At 37.3% G+C, this 22,072-nt stretch overlaps 11 non-coding genes across 11 annotated transcripts; all 11 read right to left on the bottom strand.

The window, feature by feature from the left end:
* Positions 1-1,365: 1,365 nt before the first annotated feature.
* TRNAR-UCU (transfer RNA arginine (anticodon UCU)) lies at positions 1,366-1,456 on the bottom strand. The gene is given in 2 exon segments: positions 1,366-1,401; positions 1,420-1,456. It is a non-coding gene; the product is annotated as a tRNA-Arg (tRNA).
* A 327-nt stretch (positions 1,457-1,783) lies between these two features.
* TRNAK-UUU (transfer RNA lysine (anticodon UUU)) lies at positions 1,784-1,856 on the bottom strand. Its single transcript has one exon. It is a non-coding gene; the product is annotated as a tRNA-Lys (tRNA).
* A 1,518-nt stretch (positions 1,857-3,374) lies between these two features.
* TRNAR-UCU (transfer RNA arginine (anticodon UCU)) lies at positions 3,375-3,465 on the bottom strand. The gene is given in 2 exon segments: positions 3,375-3,410; positions 3,429-3,465. It is a non-coding gene; the product is annotated as a tRNA-Arg (tRNA).
* A 327-nt stretch (positions 3,466-3,792) lies between these two features.
* TRNAK-UUU (transfer RNA lysine (anticodon UUU)) lies at positions 3,793-3,865 on the bottom strand. Its single transcript has one exon. It is a non-coding gene; the product is annotated as a tRNA-Lys (tRNA).
* A 1,936-nt stretch (positions 3,866-5,801) lies between these two features.
* TRNAK-UUU (transfer RNA lysine (anticodon UUU)) lies at positions 5,802-5,874 on the bottom strand. The gene has a single exon. It is a non-coding gene; the product is annotated as a tRNA-Lys (tRNA).
* A 1,936-nt stretch (positions 5,875-7,810) lies between these two features.
* Positions 7,811-7,883, bottom strand: TRNAK-UUU (transfer RNA lysine (anticodon UUU)). The gene has a single exon. It is a non-coding gene; the product is annotated as a tRNA-Lys (tRNA).
* A 1,936-nt stretch (positions 7,884-9,819) lies between these two features.
* On the bottom strand, positions 9,820-9,892 carry TRNAK-UUU (transfer RNA lysine (anticodon UUU)). Its single transcript has one exon. It is a non-coding gene; the product is annotated as a tRNA-Lys (tRNA).
* Positions 9,893-11,833: 1,941 nt separating this feature from the next.
* Positions 11,834-11,906, bottom strand: TRNAK-UUU (transfer RNA lysine (anticodon UUU)). The gene has a single exon. It is a non-coding gene; the product is annotated as a tRNA-Lys (tRNA).
* A 1,941-nt stretch (positions 11,907-13,847) lies between these two features.
* TRNAK-UUU (transfer RNA lysine (anticodon UUU)) lies at positions 13,848-13,920 on the bottom strand. Its single transcript has one exon. It is a non-coding gene; the product is annotated as a tRNA-Lys (tRNA).
* Positions 13,921-15,861: 1,941 nt separating this feature from the next.
* On the bottom strand, positions 15,862-15,934 carry TRNAK-UUU (transfer RNA lysine (anticodon UUU)). The gene has a single exon. It is a non-coding gene; the product is annotated as a tRNA-Lys (tRNA).
* Positions 15,935-19,879: 3,945 nt separating this feature from the next.
* Positions 19,880-19,952, bottom strand: TRNAK-UUU (transfer RNA lysine (anticodon UUU)). Its single transcript has one exon. It is a non-coding gene; the product is annotated as a tRNA-Lys (tRNA).
* Between the last annotated feature and the right edge of the window lie 2,120 nt (positions 19,953-22,072).

Raw genomic sequence — 22,072 nt, forward strand, 5'->3', positions numbered from 1 at the left:
CAGCTCGTCGTGCAGTACACTTGTCGTGTGCTTATGACGAGCTGAGCTCGTCATGAACAATGGATTTACAGATCATTCAGCACAGGAGGAAAATCTCCTGTAGCATTGAAGGTGTTAAGCATTTGAAATTTCAGCAGCACACGTAATCCATTTTAAATCCTGAAATTTGTACTATCTCATTTTCGGCTGACTTAGAAATCATGTGTCTAAAATGACCTTGTGAAATCAATAAAGTGCCAAATACTATTACTACCTACTAAATTACATACATTTTCAGCAGTTTCTTTGGGAACTTCCTCTTGGGCATAGATTATGCAATGTTTTCAAAGCAAACAGTCTCTGTTTAAGTAGACTTTCTTTCACTGCCATTTTGGTAAATGTTTCTGGTGATGCAGACGCAGGCATTGCTTGTTACTGTTTCAATTAGTTATAAAATAAGAGGAGGGATAAAATTGACCCAGCTGGTGTTTGAACACAAAGCCTTTGAATGCTTTTGCTACATTCGTCTAGGACTCCAAGCCGCTATCCATTGCACTAGAGATCCGACCTGATTCAACACGGTGATCAGAGATTCACAAATAAAAAGATGACCTATCAGCTGTTGACCAACTTTATCAAGTTAATCGGACACTACCTTACATTTTGAACATTGAATTGGGTAAAAGATAATCAACAAACTACATGATACAGTTTGGGTAAGTCTTCTTAACCCTTGTCAAAGAATGTAGAAGACAGATGGGTATGTAATGACTTCATTAAGACTTTTTTGAAACATCTCGAATAGGACTCCCCATTCATTGGATCCTGAAAAGAGTATGCAATTGATATACCTTTTCTTTAACCAAGCCGCCTGAACAGGGACTTGAACCCTGGGCCCTCAGATTAAAAGACTGATGCTCTCCCGACTGAGCTATCCAGGCTCGGAGAGGCCGCTCCACAAAATGACCTTATCAACATTTGGAAGTGTCCCAACTATCACTACGTTTCTTAAGATGGTTGCCGGTATTAAGTACTGAATACGCGGAATATAATAATGAATTGGTACTTCAAGCATTTGAAATCTCTTCAGTAAATTTAACCTTATTGTAAGTCCTGAAATTGCTACTATCTCATTTTTTTTGCTGACTTAGAAGTCATATGTTTTTATTGACATTGTAAAATTAAGGAAGGGCCCAAAATCTTACTTCTGAGTAAATTACATTTTCATAAGTACAGCTGCCAATTTCCTCTTCTGCAAAGATTGCGTAATTTGAATAGTATCTATTTAAAATAGACTTCCTTTCACTGCCCTTTTTGGTGAAGCAGAAGCATGCATGCACTGTTTATTACTCTTTTAAACAGTTATGAAGTAAATAGGGATAAAACTGACTCTGGTGAGATTCGAACCCACAACCTTTGAATATCTTTTTTACATTCACCTAGAAGTCCAATGCGCTATCCATTGCGCCACAGAGCCAATACGCTCTGATTAGGTGCAGAGATATTCTGAAATGAAATAATGTTGATCAGCTTTATAAAGTTCATTTGATACTATAACCATGGATTTATTTTGAATATTGAATTGGGGAAATTATATTCACCGTCTCAAGTTACATGATACCTTAGGTAAGTCTACGTACGACTTAAGTTTAGTCAAATGGCACATGATATATGAGGCAGATGTGCATTTCACAACTCCATGAAAGACGTTTTTGCAATTTTAGTAATGGAATATCTTATTCGTCATGCAGGGGAACTCAAAAAGAGCATCCAATTAGAGTAATTTTTCTTTAAAGGAAGCAACCGCCTGAACAGGGACTTGAACCCTGGACCCTCAGATTAAAAGTCTGATGCTCTACCGACTGAGCTATCCAGGCTCTGCTATACTCTGTCTTAAAATCAGCTAAACAAATGTGGACGTACACTGACCTACACTCTGTGTATTAATATGGTTACATATATTAGCAATCAAATTTGTAGAGTTTAATAACAAATTGATGTTTTAACCCCTTCCATGCTCATGACGAGCTCAGCTCGTCGTGCAGTACACTTGTCGTGTGCTTATGACGAGCTGAGCTCGTCATGAACAATGGATTTACAGATCATTCAGCACAGGAGGAAAATCTCCTGTAGCATTGAAGGTGTTAAGCATTTGAAATTTCAGCAGCACACGTAATCCATTTTAAATCCTGAAATTTGTACTATCTCATTTTCGGCTGACTTAGAAATCATGTGTCTAAAATGACCTTGTGAAATCAATAAAGTGCCAAATACTATTACTACCTACTAAATTACATACATTTTCAGCAGTTTCTTTGGGAACTTCCTCTTGGGCATAGATTATGCAATGTTTTCAAAGCAAACAGTCTCTGTTTAAGTAGACTTTCTTTCACTGCCATTTTGGTAAATGTTTCTGGTGATGCAGACCCAGGCATTGCTTGTTACTGTTTCAATTAGTTATAAAATAAGAGGAGGGATAAAATTGACCCAGCTGGTGTTTGAACACAAAGCCTTTGAATGCTTTTGCTACATTCGTCTAGGACTCCAAGCCGCTATCCATTGCACTAGAGATCCGACCTGATTCAACACGGTGATCAGAGATTCACAAATAAAAAGATGACCTATCAGCTGTTGACCAACTTTATCAAGTTAATCGGACACTACCTTACATTTTGAACATTGAATTGGGTAAAAGATAATCAACAAACTACATGATACAGTTTGGGTAAGTCTTCTTAACCCTTGTCAAAGAATGTAGAAGACAGATGGGTATGTAATGACTTGATTAAGACTTTTTTGAAACATCTCGAATAGGACTCCCCATTCATTGGATCCTGAAAAGAGTATGCAATTGATATACCTTTTCTTTAACCAAGCCGCCTGAACAGGGACTTGAACCCTGGGCCCTCAGATTAAAAGACTGATGCCCTCCCGACTGAGCTATCCAGGCTCGGAGAGGCCGCTCCACAAAATGACCTTATCAACATTTGGAAGTGTCCCAACTATCACTACGTTTCTTAAGATGGTTGCCGGTATTAAGTACTGAATACGCGGAATATAATAATGAATTGGTACTTCAAGCATTTGAAATCTCTTCAGTAAATTTAACCTTATTGTAAGTCCTGAAATTGCTACTATCTCATTTTTTTTGCTGACTTAGAAGTCATATGTTTTTATTGACATTGTAAAATTAAGGAAGGGCCCAAAATCTTACTTCTGAGTAAATTACATTTTCATAAGTACAGCTGCCAATTTCCTCTTCTGCAAAGATTGCGTAATTTGAATAGTATCTATTTAAAATAGACTTCCTTTCACTGCCCTTTTTGGTGAAGCAGAAGCATGCATGCACTGTTTATTACTCTTTTAAACAGTTATGAAGTAAATAGGGATAAAACTGACTCTGGTGAGATTCGAACCCACAACCTTTGAATATCTTTTTTACATTCACCTAGAAGTCCAATGCGCTATCCATTGCGCCACAGAGCCAATACGCTCTGATTAGGTGCAGAGATATTCTGAAATGAAATAATGTTGATCAGCTTTATAAAGTTCATTTGATACTATAACCATGGATTTATTTTGAATATTGAATTGGGGAAATTATATTCACCGTCTCAAGTTACATGATACCTTAGGTAAGTCTACGTACGACTTAAGTTTAGTCAAATGGCACATGATATATGAGGCAGATGTGCATTTCACAACTCCATGAAAGACGTTTTTGCAATTTTAGTAATGGAATATCTTATTCGTCATGCAGGGGAACACAAAAAGAGCATCCAATTAGAGTAATTTTTCTTTAAAGGAAGCAACCGCCTGAACAGGGACTTGAACCCTGGACCCTCAGATTAAAAGTCTGATGCTCTACCGACTGAGCTATCCAGGCTCTGCTATACTCTGTCTTAAAATCAGCTAAACAAATGTGGACGTACACTGACCTACACTCTGTGTATTAATATGGTTACATATATTAGCAATCAAATTTGTAGAGTTTAATAACAAATTGATGTTTTAACCCCTTCCATGCTCATGACGAGCTCAGCTCGTCGTGCAGTACACTTGTCGTGTGCTTATGACGAGCTGAGCTCGTCATGAACAATGGATTTACAGATCATTCAGCACAGGAGGAAAATCTCCTGTAGCATTGAAGGTGTTAAGCATTTGAAATTTCAGCAGCACACGTAATCCATTTTAAATCCTGAAATTTGTACTATCTCATTTTCGGCTGACTTAGAAATCATGTGTCTAAAATGACCTTGTGAAATCAATAAAGTGCCAAATACTATTACTACCTACTAAATTACATACATTTTCAGCAGTTTCTTTGGGAACTTCCTCTTGGGCATAGATTATGCAATGTTTTCAAAGCAAACAGTCTCTGTTTAAGTAGACTTTCTTTCACTGCCATTTTGGTAAATGTTTCTGGTGATGCAGACGCAGGCATTGCTTGTTACTGTTTCAATTAGTTATAAAATAAGAGGAGGGATAAAATTGACCCAGCTGGTGTTTGAACACAAAGCCTTTGAATGCTTTTGCTACATTCGTCTAGGACTCCAAGCCGCTATCCATTGCACTAGAGATCCGACCTGATTCAACACGGTGATCAGAGATTCACAAATAAAAAGATGACCTATCAGCTGTTGACCAACTTTATCAAGTTAATCGGACACTACCTTACATTTTGAACATTGAATTGGGTAAAAGATAATCAACAAACTACATGATACAGTTTGGGTAAGTCTTCTTAACCCTTGTCAAAGAATGTAGAAGACAGATGGGTATGTAATGACTTGATTAAGACTTTTTTGAAACATCTCGAATAGGACTCCCCATTCATTGAATCCTGAAAAGAGTATGCAATTGATATACCTTTTCTTTAACCAAGCCGCCTGAACAGGGACTTGAACCCTGGGCCCTCAGATTAAAAGACTGATGCTCTCCCGACTGAGCTATCCAGGCTCGGAGAGGCCGCTCCACAAAATGACCTTATCAACATTTGGAAGTGTCCCAACTATCACTACGTTTCTTAAGATGGTTGCCGGTATTAAGTACTGAATACGCGGAATATAATAATGAATTGGTACTTCAAGCATTTGAAATCTCTTCAGTAAATTTAACATTATTGTAAGTCCTGAAATTGCTACTATCTCATTTTTTTTGCTGACTTAGAAGTCATATGTTTTTATTGACATTGTAAAATTAAGGAAGGGCCCAAAATCTTACTTCTGAGTAAATTACATTTTCATAAGTACAGCTGCCAATTTCCTCTTCTGCAAAGATTGCGTAATTTGAATAGTATCTATTTAAAATAGACTTCCTTTCACTGCCCTTTTTGGTGAAGCAGAAGCATGCATGCACTGTTTATTACTCTTTTAAACAGTTATGAAGTAAATAGGGATAAAACTGACTCTGGTGGGATTCGAACCCACAACCTTTGAATATCTTTTTTACATTCACCTAGAAGTCCAATGCGCTATCCATTGCGCCAAAGAGCCAATACGCTCTGATTAGGTGCAGAGATATTCTGAAATGAAATAATGTTGATCAGCTTTATAAAGTTCATTTGATACTATAACCATGGATTTATTTTGAATATTGAATTGGGGAAATTATATTCACCGTCTCAAGTTACATGATACCTTAGGTAAGTCTACGTACGACTTAAGTTTAGTCAAATGGCACATGATATATGAGGCAGATGTGCATTTCACAACTCCATGAAAGACGTTTTTGCAATTTTAGTAATGGAATATCTTATTCGTCATGCAGGGGAACACAAAAAGAGCATCCAATTAGAGTAATTTTTCTTTAAAGGAAGCAACCGCCTGAACAGGGACTTGAACCCTGGACCCTCAGATTAAAAGTCTGATGCTCTACCGACTGAGCTATCCAGGCTCTGCTATACTCTGTCTTAAAATCAGCTAAACAAATGTGGACGTACACTGACCTACACTCTGTGTATTAATATGATTACATATATTAGCAATCAAATTTGTAGAGTTTAATAACAAATTGATGTTTTAACCCCTTCCATGCTCATGACGAGCTCAGCTCGTCGTGCAGTACACTTGTCGTGTGCTTATGACGAGCTGAGCTCGTCATGAACAATGGATTTACAGATCATTCAGCACAGGAGGAAAATCTCCTGTAGCATTGAAGGTGTTAAGCATTTGAAATTTCAGCAGCACACGTAATCCATTTTAAATCCTGAAATTTGTACTATCTCATTTTCGGCTGACTTAGAAATCATGTGTCTAAAATGACCTTGTGAAATCAATAAAGTGCCAAATACTATTACTACCTACTAAATTACATACATTTTCAGCAGTTTCTTTGGGAACTTCCTCTTGGGCATAGATTATGCAATGTTTTCAAAGCAAACAGTCTCTGTTTAAGTAGACTTTCTTTCACTGCCATTTTGGTAAATGTTTCTGGTGATGCAGACGCAGGCATTGCTTGTTACTGTTTCAATTAGTTATAAAATAAGAGGAGGGATAAAATTGACCCAGCTGGTGTTTGAACACAAAGCCTTTGAATGCTTTTGCTACATTCGTCTAGGACTCCAAGCCGCTATCCATTGCACTAGAGATCCGACCTGATTCAACACGGTGATCAGAGATTCACAAATAAAAAGATGACCTATCAGCTGTTGACCAACTTTATCAAGTTAATCGGACACTACCTTACATTTTGAACATTGAATTGGGTAAAAGATAATCAACAAACTACATGATACAGTTTGGGTAAGTCTTCTTAACCCTTGTCAAAGAATGTAGAAGACAGATGGGTATGTAATGACTTGATTAAGACTTTTTTGAAACATCTCGAATAGGACTCCCCATTCATTGGATCCTGAAAAGAGTATGCAATTGATATACCTTTTCTTTAACCAAGCCGCCTGAACAGGGACTTGAACCCTGGGCCCTCAGATTAAAAGACTGATTCTCTCCCGACTGAGCTATCCAGGCTCGGAGAGGCCGCTCCACAAAATGACCTTATCAACATTTGGAAGTGTCCCAACTATCACTACGTTTCTTAAGATGGTTGCCGGTATTAAGTACTGAATACGCGGAATATAATAATGAATTGGTACTTCAAGCATTTGAAATCTCTTCAGTAAATTTAACCTTATTGTAAGTCCTGAAATTGCTACTATCTCATTTTTTTTGCTGACTTAGAAGTCATATGTTTTTATTGACATTGTAAAATTAAGGAAGGGCCCAAAATCTTACTTCTGAGTAAATTACATTTTCATAAGTACAGCTGCCAATTTCCTCTTCTGCAAAGATTGCGTAATTTGAATAGTATCTATTTAAAATAGACTTCCTTTCACTGCCCTTTTTGGTGAAGCAGAAGCATGCATGCACTGTGTATTACTCTTTTAAACAGTTATGAAGTAAATAGGGATAAAACTGACTCTGGTGGGATTCGAACCCACAACCTTTGAATATCTTTTTTACATTCACCTAGAAGTCCAATGCGCTATCCATTGCGCCAAAGAGCCAATACGCTCTGATTAGGTGCAGAGATATTCTGAAATGAAATAATGTTGATCAGCTTTATAAAGTTCATTTGATACTATAACCATGGATTTATTTTGAATATTGAATTGGGGAAATTATATTCACCGTCTCAAGTTACATGATACCTTAGGTAAGTCTACGTACGACTTAAGTTTAGTCAAATGGCACATGATATATGAGGCAGATGTGCATTTCACAACTCCATGAAAGACGTTTTTGCAATTTTAGTAATGGAATATCTTATTCGTCATGCAGGGGAACACAAAAAGAGCATCCAATTAGAGTAATTTTTCTTTAAAGGAAGCAACCGCCTGAACAGGGACTTGAACCCTGGACCCTCAGATTAAAAGTCTGATGCTCTACCGACTGAGCTATCCAGGCTCTGCTATACTCTGTCTTAAAATCAGCTAAACAAATGTGGACGTACACTGACCTACACTCTGTGTATTAATATGGTTACATATATTAGCAATCAAATTTGTAGAGTTTAATAACAAATTGATGTTTTAACCCCTTCCATGCTCATGACGAGCTCAGCTCGTCGTGCAGTACACTTGTCGTGTGCTTATGACGAGCTGAGCTCGTCATGAACAATGGATTTACAGATCATTCAGCACAGGAGGAAAATCTCCTGTAGCATTGAAGGTGTTAAGCATTTGAAATTTCAGCAGCACACGTAATCCATTTTAAATCCTGAAATTTGTACTATCTCATTTTCGGCTGACTTAGAAATCATGTGTCTAAAATGACCTTGTGAAATCAATAAAGTGCCAAATACTATTACTACCTACTAAATTACATACATTTTCAGCAGTTTCTTTGGGAACTTCCTCTTGGGCATAGATTATGCAATGTTTTCAAAGCAAACAGTCTCTGTTTAAGTAGACTTTCTTTCACTGCCATTTTGGTAAATGTTTCTGGTGATGCAGACGCAGGCATTGCTTGTTACTGTTTCAATTAGTTATAAAATAAGAGGAGGGATAAAATTGACCCAGCTGGTGTTTGAACACAAAGCCTTTGAATGCTTTTGCTACATTCGTCTAGGACTCCAAGCCGCTATCCATTGCACTAGAGATCCGACCTGATTCAACACGGTGATCAGAGATTCACAAATAAAAAGATGACCTATCAGCTGTTGACCAACTTTATCAAGTTAATCGGACACTACCTTACATTTTGAACATTGAATTGGGTAAAAGATAATCAACAAACTACATGATACAGTTTGGGTAAGTCTTCTTAACCCTTGTCAAAGAATGTAGAAGACAGATGGGTATGTAATGACTTGATTAAGACTTTTTTGAAACATCTCGAATAGGACTCCCCATTCATTGGATCCTGAAAAGAGTATGCAATTGATATACCTTTTCTTTAACCAAGCCGCCTGAACAGGGACTTGAACCCTGGGCCCTCAGATTAAAAGACTGATTCTCTCCCGACTGAGCTATCCAGGCTCGGAGAGGCCGCTCCACAAAATGACCTTATCAACATTTGGAAGTGTCCCAACTATCACTACGTTTCTTAAGATGGTTGCCGGTATTAAGTACTGAATACGCGGAATATAATAATGAATTGGTACTTCAAGCATTTGAAATCTCTTCAGTAAATTTAACCTTATTGTAAGTCCTGAAATTGCTACTATCTCATTTTTTTTGCTGACTTAGAAGTCATATGTTTTTCTTGACATTGTAAAATTAAGGAAGGGCCCAAAATCTTACTTCTGAGTAAATTACATTTTCATAAGTACAGCTGCCAATTTCCTCTTCTGCAAAGATTGCGTAATTTGAATAGTATCTATTTAAAATAGACTTCCTTTCACTGCCCTTTTTGGTGAAGCAGAAGCATGCATGCACTGTTTATTACTCTTTTAAACAGTTATGAAGTAAATAGGAATAAAACTGACTCTGGTGGGATTCGAACCCACAACCTTTGAATATCTTTTTTACATTCACCTAGAAGTCCAATGCGCTATCCATTGCGCCAAAGAGCCAATACGCTCTGATTAGGTGCAGAGATATTCTGAAATGAAATAATGTTGATCAGCTTTATAAAGTTCATTTGATACTATAACCATGGATTTATTTTGAATATTGAATTGGGGAAATTATATTCACCGTCTCAAGTTACATGATACCTTAGGTAAGTCTACGTACGACTTAAGTTTAGTCAAATGGCACATGATATATGAGGCAGATGTGCATTTCACAACTCCATGAAAGACGTTTTTGCAATTTTAGTAATGGAATATCTTATTCGTCATGCAGGGGAACACAAAAAGAGCATCCAATTAGAGTAATTTTTCTTTAAAGGAAGCAACCGCCTGAACAGGGACTTGAACCCTGGACCCTCAGATTAAAAGTCTGATGCTCTACCGACTGAGCTATCCAGGCTCTGCTATACTCTGTCTTAAAATCAGCTAAACAAATGTGGACGTACACTGACCTACACTCTGTGTATTAATATGGTTACATATATTAGCAATCAAATTTGTAGAGTTTAATAACAAATTGATGTTTTAACCCCTTCCATGCTCATGACGAGCTCAGCTCGTCGTGCAGTACACTTGTCGTGTGCTTATGACGAGCTGAGCTCGTCATGAACAATGGATTTACAGATCATTCAGCACAGGAGGAAAATCTCCTGTAGCATTGAAGGTGTTAAGCATTTGAAATTTCAGCAGCACACGTAATCCATTTTAAATCCTGAAATTTGTACTATCTCATTTTCGGCTGACTTAGAAATCATGTGTCTAAAATGACCTTGTGAAATCAATAAAGTGCCAAATACTATTACTACCTACTAAATTACATACATTTTCAGCAGTTTCTTTGGGAACTTCCTCTTGGGCATAGATTATGCAATGTTTTCAAAGCAAACAGTCTCTGTTTAAGTAGACTTTCTTTCACTGCCATTTTGGTAAATGTTTCTGGTGATGCAGACGCAGGCATTGCTTGTTACTGTTTCAATTAGTTATAAAATAAGAGGAGGGATAAAATTGACCCAGCTGGTGTTTGAACACAAAGCCTTTGAATGCTTTTGCTACATTCGTCTAGGACTCCAAGCCGCTATCCATTGCACTAGAGATCCGACCTGATTCAACACGGTGATCAGAGATTCACAAATAAAAAGATGACCTATCAGCTGTTGACCAACTTTATCAAGTTAATCGGACACTACCTTACATTTTGAACATTGAATTGGGTAAAAGATAATCAACATGTCAAACTACATGATACAGTTTGGGTAAATCTTCTTAACCCTTGTCAAAGAATGTAGAAGACAGATGGGTATGTAATGACTTGATTAAGACTTTTTTGAAACATCTCGAATAGGACTCCCCATTCATTGGATCCTGAAAAGAGTATGCAATTGATATACCTTTTCTTTAACCAAGCCGCCTGAACAGGGACTTGAACCCTGGGCCCTCAGATTAAAAGACTGATGCTCTCCCGACTGAGCTATCCAGGCTCGGAGAGGCCGCTCCACAAAATGACCTTATCAACATTTGGAAGTGTCCCAACTATCACTACGTTTCTTAAGATGGTTGCCGGTATTAAGTACTGAATACGCGGAATATAATAATGAATTGGTACTTCAAGCATTTGAAATCTCTTCAGTAAATTTAACCTTATTGTAAGTCCTGAAATTGCTACTATCTCATTTTTTTTGCTGACTTAGAAGTCATATGTTTTTATTGACATTGTAAAATTAAGGAAGGGCCCAAAATCTTACTTCTGAGTAAATTACATTTTCATAAGTACAGCTGCCAATTTCCTCTTCTGCAAAGATTGCGTAATTTGAATAGTATCTATTTAAAATAGACTTCCTTTCACTGCCCTTTTTGGTGAAGCAGAAGCATGCATGCACTGTTTATTACTCTTTTAAACAGTTATGAAGTAAATAGGAATAAAACTGACTCTGGTGGGATTCGAACCCACAACCTTTGAATATCTTTTTTACATTCACCTAGAAGTCCAATGCGCTATCCATTGCGCCAAAGAGCCAATACGCTCTGATTAGGTGCAGAGATATTCTGAAATGAAATAATGTTGATCAGCTTTATAAAGTTCATTTGATACTATAACCATGGATTTATTTTGAATATTGAATTGGGGAAATTATATTCACCGTCTCAAGTTACATGATACCTTAGGTAAGTCTACGTACGACTTAAGTTTAGTCAAATGGCACATGATATATGAGGCAGATGTGCATTTCACAACTCCATGAAAGACGTTTTTGCAATTTTAGTAATGGAATATCTTATTCGTCATGCAGGGGAACACAAAAAGAGCATCCAATTAGAGTAATTTTTCTTTAAAGGAAGCAACCGCCTGAACAGGGACTTGAACCCTGGACCCTCAGATTAAAAGTCTGATGCTCTACCGACTGAGCTATCCAGGCTCTGCTATACTCTGTCTTAAAATCAGCTAAACAAATGTGGACGTACACTGACCTACACTCTGTGTATTAATATGGTTACATATATTAGCAATCAAATTTGTAGAGTTTAATAACAAATTGATGTTTTAACCCCTTCCATGCTCATGACGAGCTCAGCTCGTCGTGCAGTACACTTGTCGTGTGCTTATGACGAGCTGAGCTCGTCATGAACAATGGATTTACAGATCATTCAGCACAGGAGGAAAATCTCCTGTAGCATTGAAGGTGTTAAGCATTTGAAATTTCAGCAGCACACGTAATCCATTTTAAATCCTGAAATTTGTACTATCTCATTTTCGGCTGACTTAGAAATCATGTGTCTAAAATGACCTTGTGAAATCAATAAAGTGCCAAATACTATTACTACCTACTAAATTACATACATTTTCAGCAGTTTCTTTGGGAACTTCCTCTTGGGCATAGATTATGCAATGTTTTCAAAGCAAACAGTCTCTGTTTAAGTAGACTTTCTTTCACTGCCATTTTGGTAAATGTTTCTGGTGATGCAGACGCAGGCATTGCTTGTTACTGTTTCAATTAGTTATAAAATAAGAGGAGGGATAAAATTGACCCAGCTGGTGTTTGAACACAAAGCCTTTGAATGCTTTTGCTACATTCGTCTAGGACTCCAAGCCGCTATCCATTGCACTAGAGATCCGACCTGATTCAACACGGTGATCAGAGATTCACAAATAAAAAGATGACCTATCAGCTGTTGACCAACTTTATCAAGTTAATCGGACACTACCTTACATTTTGAACATTGAATTGGGTAAAAGATAATCAACATGTCAAACTACATGATACAGTTTGGGTAAATCTTCTTAACCCTTGTCAAAGAATGTAGAAGACAGATGGGTATGTAATGACTTGATTAAGACTTTTTTGAAACATCTCGAATAGGACTCCCCATTCATTGGATCCTGAAAAGAGTATGCAATTGATATACCTTTTCTTTAACCAAGCCGCCTGAACAGGGACTTGAACCCTGGGCCCTCAGATTAAAAGACTGATGCTCTCCCGACTGAGCTATCCAGGCTCGGAGAGGCCGCTCCACAAAATGACCTTATCAACATTTGGAAGTGTCCCAACTATCACTACGTTTCTTAAGATGGTTGCCGGTATTAAGTACTGAATACGCGGAATATAATAATGAATTGGTACTTCAAGCATTTGAAATCTCTTCAGTAAATTTAACCTTATTGTAAGTCCTGAAATTGCTACTATCTCATTTTTTTTGCTGACTTAGAAGTCATATGTTTTTATTGACATTGTAAAATTAAGGAAGGGCCCAAAATCTTACTTCTGAGTAAATTACATTTTCATAAGTACAGCTGCCAATTTCCTCTTCTGCAAAGATTGCGTAATTTGAATAGTATCTATTTAAAATAGACTTCCTTTCACTGCCCTTTTTGGTGAAGCAGAAGCATGCATGCACTGTTTATTACTCTTTTAAACAGTTATGAAATAAATAGGGATAAAACTGACTCTGGTGGGATTCAAACCCACAACCTTTAAATATCTTTTTTACATTCACCAAGAAGTCCAATGCGCTATCCATTGCGCCACAGAGCCAATACTCTCTAATTAGGTGCAGAGATATTCTGAAATGAAATAATGTTGATCAGCTTTATAAAGTTCATTTGATACTATAACCATGGATTTATTTTGAATATTGAATTGGGGAAATTATATTCACCGTCTCCAGTTACATGATACCTTAGGTAAGTCTACGTACGACTTAAGTTTAGTCAAATGGCACATGATATATGAGGCAGATGTGCATTTCACAACTCCATGAAAGACGTTTTTGCAATTTTAGTAATGGAATATCTTATTCGTCATGCAGGGGAACACAAAAAGAGCATCCAATTAGAGTAATTTTTCTTTAAAGGAAGCAACCGCCTGAACAGGGACTTGAACCCTGGACCCTCAGATTAAAAGTCTGATGCTCTACCGACTGAGCTATCCAGGCTCTGCTATACTCTGTCTTAAAATCAGCTAAACAAATGTGGACGTACACTGACCTACACTCTGTGTATTAATATGGTTACATATATTAGCAATCAAATTTGTAGAGTTTAATAACAAATTGATGTTTTAACCCCTTCCATGCTCATGACGAGCTCAGCTCGTCGTGCAGTACACTTGTCGTGTGCTTATGACGAGCTGAGCTCGTCATGAACAATGGATTTACAGATCATTCAGCACAGGAGGAAAATCTCCTGTAGCATTGAAGGTGTTAAGCATTTGAAATTTCAGCAGCACACGTAATCCATTTTAAATCCTGAAATTTGTACTATCTCATTTTCGGCTGACTTAGAAATCATGTGTCTAAAATGACCTTGTGAAATCAATAAAGTGCCAAATACTATTACTACCTACTAAATTACATACATTTTCAGCAGTTTCTTTGGGAACTTCCTCTTGGGCATAGATTATGCAATGTTTTCAAAGCAAACAGTCTCTGTTTAAGTAGACTTTCTTTCACTGCCATTTTGGTAAATGTTTCTGGTGATGCAGACGCAGGCATTGCTTGTTACTGTTTCAATTAGTTATAAAATAAGAGGAGGGATAAAATTGACCCAGCTGGTGTTTGAACACAAAGCCTTTGAATGCTTTTGCTACATTCGTCTAGGACTCCAAGCCGCTATCCATTGCACTAGAGATCCGACCTGATTCAACACGGTGATCAGAGATTCACAAATAAAAAGATGACCTATCAGCTGTTGACCAACTTTATCAAGTTAATCGGACACTACCTTACATTTTGAACATTGAATTGGGTAAAAGATAATCAACATGTCAAACTACATGATACAGTTTGGGTAAATCTTCTTAACCCTTGTCAAAGAATGTAGAAGACAGATGGGTATGTAATGACTTGATTAAGACTTTTTTGAAACATCTCGAATAGGACTCCCCATTCATTGGATCCTGAAAAGAGTATGCAATTGATATACCTTTTCTTTAACCAAGCCGCCTGAACAGGGACTTGAACCCTGGGCCCTCAGATTAAAAGACTGATGCTCTCCCGACTGAGCTATCCAGGCTCGGAGAGGCCGCTCCACAAAATGACCTTATCAACATTTGGAAGTGTCCCAACTATCACTACGTTTCTTAAGATGGTTGCCGGTATTAAGTACTGAATACGCGGAATATAATAATGAATTGGTACTTCAAGCATTTGAAATCTCTTCAGTAAATTTAACCTTATTGTAAGTCCTGAAATTGCTACTATCTCATTTTTTTTGCTGACTTAGAAGTCATATGTTTTTATTGACATTGTAAAATTAAGGAAGGGCCCAAAATCTTACTTCTGAGTAAATTACATTTTCATAAGTACAGCTGCCAATTTCCTCTTCTGCAAAGATTGCGTAATTTGAATAGTATCTATTTAAAATAGACTTCCTTTCACTGCCCTTTTTGGTGAAGCAGAAGCATGCATGCACTGTTTATTACTCTTTTAAACAGTTATGAAATAAATAGGGATAAAACTGACTCTGGTGGGATTCAAACCCACAACCTTTAAATATCTTTTTTACATTCACCAAGAAGTCCAATGCGCTATCCATTGCGCCACAGAGCCAATACTCTCTAATTAGGTGCAGAGATATTCTGAAATGAAATAATGTTGATCAGCTTTATAAAGTTCATTTGATACTATAACCATGGATTTATTTTGAATATTGAATTGGGGAAATTATATTCACCGTCTCCAGTTACATGATACCTTAGGTAAGTCTACGTACGACTTAAGTTTAGTCAAATGGCACATGATATATGAGGCAGATGTGCATTTCACAACTCCATGAAAGACGTTTTTGCAATTTTAGTAATGGAATATCTTATTCGTCATGCAGGGGAACACAAAAAGAGCATCCAATTAGAGTAATTTTTCTTTAAAGGAAGCAACCGCCTGAACAGGGACTTGAACCCTGGACCCTCAGATTAAAAGTCTGATGCTCTACCGACTGAGCTATCCAGGCTCTGCTATACTCTGTCTTAAAATCAGCTAAACAAATGTGGACGTACACTGACCTACACTCTGTGTATTAATATGTTTACATATATTAGCAATCACATTTGTAGAGTTTAATAACAAATTGATGTTTTAACCCCTTCCATGCTCATGACGAGCTCAGCTCGTCGTGCAGTACACTTGTCGTGTGCTTATGACGAGCTGAGCTCGTCATGAACAATGGATTTACAGATCATTCAGCACAGGAGGAAAATCTCCTGTAGCATTGAAGGTGTTAAGCATTTGAAATTTCAGCAGCACACGTAATCCATTTTAAATCCTGAAATTTGTACTATCTCATTTTCGGCTGACTTAGAAATCATGTGTCTAAAATGACCTTGTGAAATCAATAAAGTGCCAAATACTATTACTACCTACTAAATTACATACATTTTCAGCAGTTTCTTTGGGAACTTCCTCTTGGGCATAGATTATGCAATGTTTTCAAAGCAAACAGTCTCTGTTTAAGTAGACTTTCTTTCACTGCCATTTTGGTAAATGTTTCTGGTGATGCAGACGCAGGCATTGCTTGTTACTGTTTCAATTAGTTATAAAATAAGAGGAGGGATAAAATTGACCCAGCTGGTGTTTGAACACAAAGCCTTTGAATGCTTTTGCTACATTCGTCTAGGACTCCAAGCCGCTATCCATTGCACTAGAGATCCGACCTGATTCAACACGGTGATCAGAGATTCACAAATAAAAAGATGACCTATCAGCTGTTGACCAACTTTATCAAGTTAATCGGACACTACCTTACATTTTGAACATTGAATTGGGTAAAAGATAATCAACAAACTACATGATACAGTTTGGGTAAGTCTTCTTAACCCTTGTCAAAGAATGTAGAAGACAGATGGGTATGTAATGACTTGATTAAGACTTTTTTGAAACATCTCGAATAGGACTCCCCATTCATTGGATCCTGAAAAGAGTATGCAATTGATATACCTTTTCTTTAACCAAGCCGCCTGAACAGGGACTTGAACCCTGGGCCCTCAGATTAAAAGACTGATGCTCTCCCGACTGAGCTATCCAGGCTCGGAGAGGCCGCTCCACAAAATGACCTTATCAACATTTGGAAGTGTCCCAACTATCACTACGTTTCTTAAGATGGTTGCCGGTATTAAGTACTGAATACGCGGAATATAATAATGAATTGGTACTTCAAGCATTTGAAATCTCTTCAGTAAATTTAACCTTATTGTAAGTCCTGAAATTGCTACTATCTCATTTTTTTTGCTGACTTAGAAGTCATATGTTTTTCTTGACATTGTAAAATTAAGGAAGGGCCCAAAATCTTACTTCTGAGTAAATTACATTTTCATAAGTACAGCTGCCAATTTCCTCTTCTGCAAAGATTGCGTAATTTGAATAGTATCTATTTAAAATAGACTTCCTTTCACTGCCCTTTTTGGTGAAGCAGAAGCATGCATGCACTGTTTATTACTCTTTTAAACAGTTATGAAGTAAATAGGGATAAAACTGACTCTGGTGGGATTCGAACCCACAACCTTTGAATATCTTTTTTACATTCACCTAGAAGTCCAATGCGCTATCCATTGCGCCAAAGAGCCAATACGCTCTGATTAGGTGCAGAGATATTCTGAAATGAAATAATGTTGATCAGCTTTATAAAGTTCATTTGATACTATAACCATGGATTTATTTTGAATATTGAATTGGGGAAATTATATTCACCGTCTCAAGTTACATGATACCTTAGGTAAGTCTACGTACGACTTAAGTTTAGTCAAATGGCACATGATATATGAGGCAGATGTGCATTTCACAACTCCATGAAAGACGTTTTTGCAATTTTAGTAATGGAATATCTTATTCGTCATGCAGGGGAACACAAAAAGAGCATCCAATTAGAGTAATTTTTCTTTAAAGGAAGCAACAGCCTGAACAGGGACTTGAACCCTGGACCCTCAGGTTAAAAGTCTGATGCTCTACCGACTGAGCTATCCAGGCTCTGCTATACTCTGTCTTAAAATCAGCTAAACAAATGTGGACGTACACTGACCTACACTCTGTGTATTAATATGGTTACATATATTAGCAATCAAATTTGTAGAGTTTAATAACAAATTGATGTTTTAACCCCTTCCATGCTCATGACGAGCTCAGCTCGTCGTGCAGTACACTTGTCGTGTGCTTATGACGAGCTGAGCTCGTCATGAACAATGGATTTACAGATCATTCAGCACAGGAGGAAAATCTCCTGTAGCATTGAAGGTGTTAAGCATTTGAAATTTCAGCAGCACACGTAATCCATTTTAAATCCTGAAATTTGTACTATCTCATTTTCGGCTGACTTAGAAATCATGTGTCTAAAATGACCTTGTGAAATCAATAAAGTGCCAAATACTATTACTACCTACTAAATTACATACATTTTCAGCAGTTTCTTTGGGAACTTCCTCTTGGGCATAGATTATGCAATGTTTTCAAAGCAAACAGTCTCTGTTTAAGTAGACTTTCTTTCACTGCCATTTTGGTAAATGTTTCTGGTGATGCAGACGCAGGCATTGCTTGTTACTGTTTCAATTAGTTATAAAATAAGAGGAGGGATAAAATTGACCCAGCTGGTGTTTGAACACAAAGCCTTTGAATGCTTTTGCTACATTCGTCTAGGACTCCAAGCCGCTATCCATTGCACTAGAGATCCGACCTGATTCAACACGGTGATCAGAGATTCACAAATAAAAAGATGACCTATCAGCTGTTGACCAACTTTATCAAGTTAATCGGACACTACCTTACATTTTGAACATTGAATTGGGTAAAAGATAATCAACAAACTACATGATACAGTTTGGGTAAGTCTTCTTAACCCTTGTCAAAGAATGTAGAAGACAGATGGGTATGTAATGACTTGATTAAGACTTTTTTGAAACATCTCGAATAGGACTCCCCATTCATTGAATCCTGAAAAGAGTATGCAATTGATATACCTTTTCTTTAACCAAGCCGCCTGAACAGGGACTTGAACCCTGGGCCCTCAGATTAAAAGACTGATGCTCTCCCGACTGAGCTATCCAGGCTCGGAGAGGCCGCTCCACAAAATGACCTTATCAACATTTGGAAGTGTCCCAACTATCACTACGTTTCTTAAGATGGTTGCCGGTATTAAGTACTGAATACGCGGAATATAATAATGAATTGGTACTTCAAGCATTTGAAATCTCTTCAGTAAATTTAACCTTATTGTAAGTCCTGAAATTGCTACTATCTCATTTTTTTTGCTGACTTAGAAGTCATATGTTTTTATTGACATTGTAAAATTAAGGAAGGGCCCAAAATCTTACTTCTGAGTAAATTACATTTTCATAAGTACAGCTGCCAATTTCCTCTTCTGCAAAGATTGCGTAATTTGAATAGTATCTATTTAAAATAGACTTCCTTTCACTGCCCTTTTTGGTGAAGCAGAAGCATGCATGCACTGTTTATTACTCTTTTAAACAGTTATGAAGTAAATAGGGATAAAACTGACTCTGGTGGGATTCGAACCCACAACCTTTGAATATCTTTTTTACATTCACCTAGAAGTCCAATGCGCTATCCATTGCGCCAAAGAGCCAATACGCTCTGATTAGGTGCAGAGATATTCTGAAATGAAATAATGTTGATCAGCTTTATAAAGTTCATTTGATACTATAACCATGGATTTATTTTGAATATTGAATTGGGGAAATTATATTCACCGTCTCAAGTTACATGATACCTTAGGTAAGTCTACGTATGACTTAAGTTTAGTCAAATGGCACATGATATATGAGGCAGATGTGCATTTCACAACTCCATGAAAGACGTTTTTGCAATTTTAGTAATGGAATATCTTATTCGTCATGCAGGGGAACACAAAAAGAGCATCCAATTAGAGTAATTTTTCTTTAAAGGAAGCAACCGCCTGAACAGGGACTTGAACCCTGGACCCTCAGATTAAAAGTCTGATGCTCTACCGACTGAGCTATCCAGGCTCTGCTATACTCTGTCTTAAAATCAGCTAAACAAATGTGGACGTACACTGACCTACACTCTGTGTATTAATATGGTTACATATATTAGCAATCAAATTTGTAGAGTTTAATAACAAATTGATGTTTTAACCCCTTCCATGCTCATGACGAGCTCAGCTCGTCGTGCAGTACACTTGTCGTGTGCTTATGACGAGCTGAGCTCGTCATGAACAATGGATTTACAGATCATTCAGCACAGGAGGAAAATCTCCTGTAGCATTGAAGGTGTTAAGCATTTGAAATTTCAGCAGCACACGTAATCCATTTTAAATCCTGAAATTTGTACTATCTCATTTTCGGCTGACTTAGAAATCATGTGTCTAAAATGACCTTGTGAAATCAATAAAGTGCCAAATACTATTACTACCTACTAAATTACATACATTTTCAGCAGTTTCTTTGGGAACTTCCTCTTGGGCATAGATTATGTAATGTTTTCAAAGCAAACAGTCTCTGTTTAAGTAGACTTTCTTTCACTGCCATTTTGGTAAATGTTTCTGGTGATGCAGACGCAGGCATTGCTTGTTACTGTTTCAATTAGTTATAAAATAAGAGGAGGGATAAAATTGACCCAGCTGGTGTTTGAACACAAAGCCTTTGAATGCTTTTGCTACATTCGTCTAGGACTCCAAGCCGCTATCCATTGCACTAGAGATCCGACCTGATTCAACACGGTGATCAGAGATTCACAAATAAAAAGATGACCTATCAGCTGTTGACCAACTTTATCAAGTTAATCGGACACTACCTTACATTTTGAACATTGAATTGGGTAAAAGATAATCAACAAACTACATGATACAGTTTGGGTAAGTCTTCTTAACCCTTGTCAAAGAATGTAGAAGACAGATGGGTATGTAATGACTTGATTAAGACTTTTTTGAAACATCTCGAATAGGACTCCCCATTCATTGGATCCTGAAAAGAGTATGCAATTGATATACCTTTTCTTTAACCAAGCCGCCTGAACAGGGACTTGAACCCTGGGCCCTCAGATTAAAAGACTGATGCTCTCCCGACTGAGCTATCCAGGCTCGGAGAGGCCGCTCCACAAAATGACCTTATCAACATTTGGAAGTGTCCCAACTATCACTACGTTTCTTAAGATGGTTGCCGGTATTAAGTACTGAATACGCGGAATATAATAATGAATTGGTACTTCAAGCATTTGAAATCTCTTCAGTAAATTTAACCTTATTGTAAGTCCTGAAATTGCTACTATCTCATTTTTTTTGCTGACTTAGAAGTCATATGTTTTTATTGACATTGTAAAATTAAGGAAGGGCCCAAAATCTTACTTCTGAGTAAATTACATTTTCATAAGTACAGCTGCCAATTTCCTCTTCTGCAAAGATTGCGTAATTTGAATAGTATCTATTTAAAATAGACTTCCTTTCACTGCCCTTTTTGGTGAAGCAGAAGCATGCATGCACTGTTTATTACTCTTTTAAACAGTTATGAAGTAAATAGGGATAAAACTGACTCTGGTGGGATTCGAACCCACAACCTTTGAATATCTTTTTTACATTCACCTAGAAGTCCAATGCGCTATCCATTGCGCCAAAGAGCCAATACGCTCTGATTAGGTGCAGAGATATTCTGAAATGAAATAATGTTGATCAGCTTTATAAAGTTCATTTGATACTATAACCATGGATTTATTTTGAATATTGAATTGGGGAAATTATATTCACCGTCTCAAGTTACATGATACCTTAGGTAAGTCTACGTACGACTTAAGTTTAGTCAAATGGCACATGATATATGAGGCAGATGTGCATTTCACAACTCCATGAAAGACGTTTTTGCAATTTTAGTAATGGAATATCTTATTCGTCATGCAGGGGAACACAAAAAGAGCATCCAATTAGAGTAATTTTTCTTTAAAGGAAGCAACAGCCTGAACAGGGACTTGAACCCTGGACCCTCAGGTTAAAAGTCTGATGCTCTACCGACTGAGCTATCCAGGCTCTGCTATACTCTGTCTTAAAATCAGCTAAACAAATGTGGACGTACACTGACCTACACTCTGTGTATTAATATGGTTACATATATTAGCAATCAAATTTGTAGAGTTTAAT

Source organism: Lissotriton helveticus, chromosome 1_1, assembly GCF_964261635.1.
Source record: "Lissotriton helveticus chromosome 1_1, aLisHel1.1, whole genome shotgun sequence".
Classification (NCBI taxonomy): domain Eukaryota; kingdom Metazoa; phylum Chordata; class Amphibia; order Caudata; family Salamandridae; genus Lissotriton; species Lissotriton helveticus.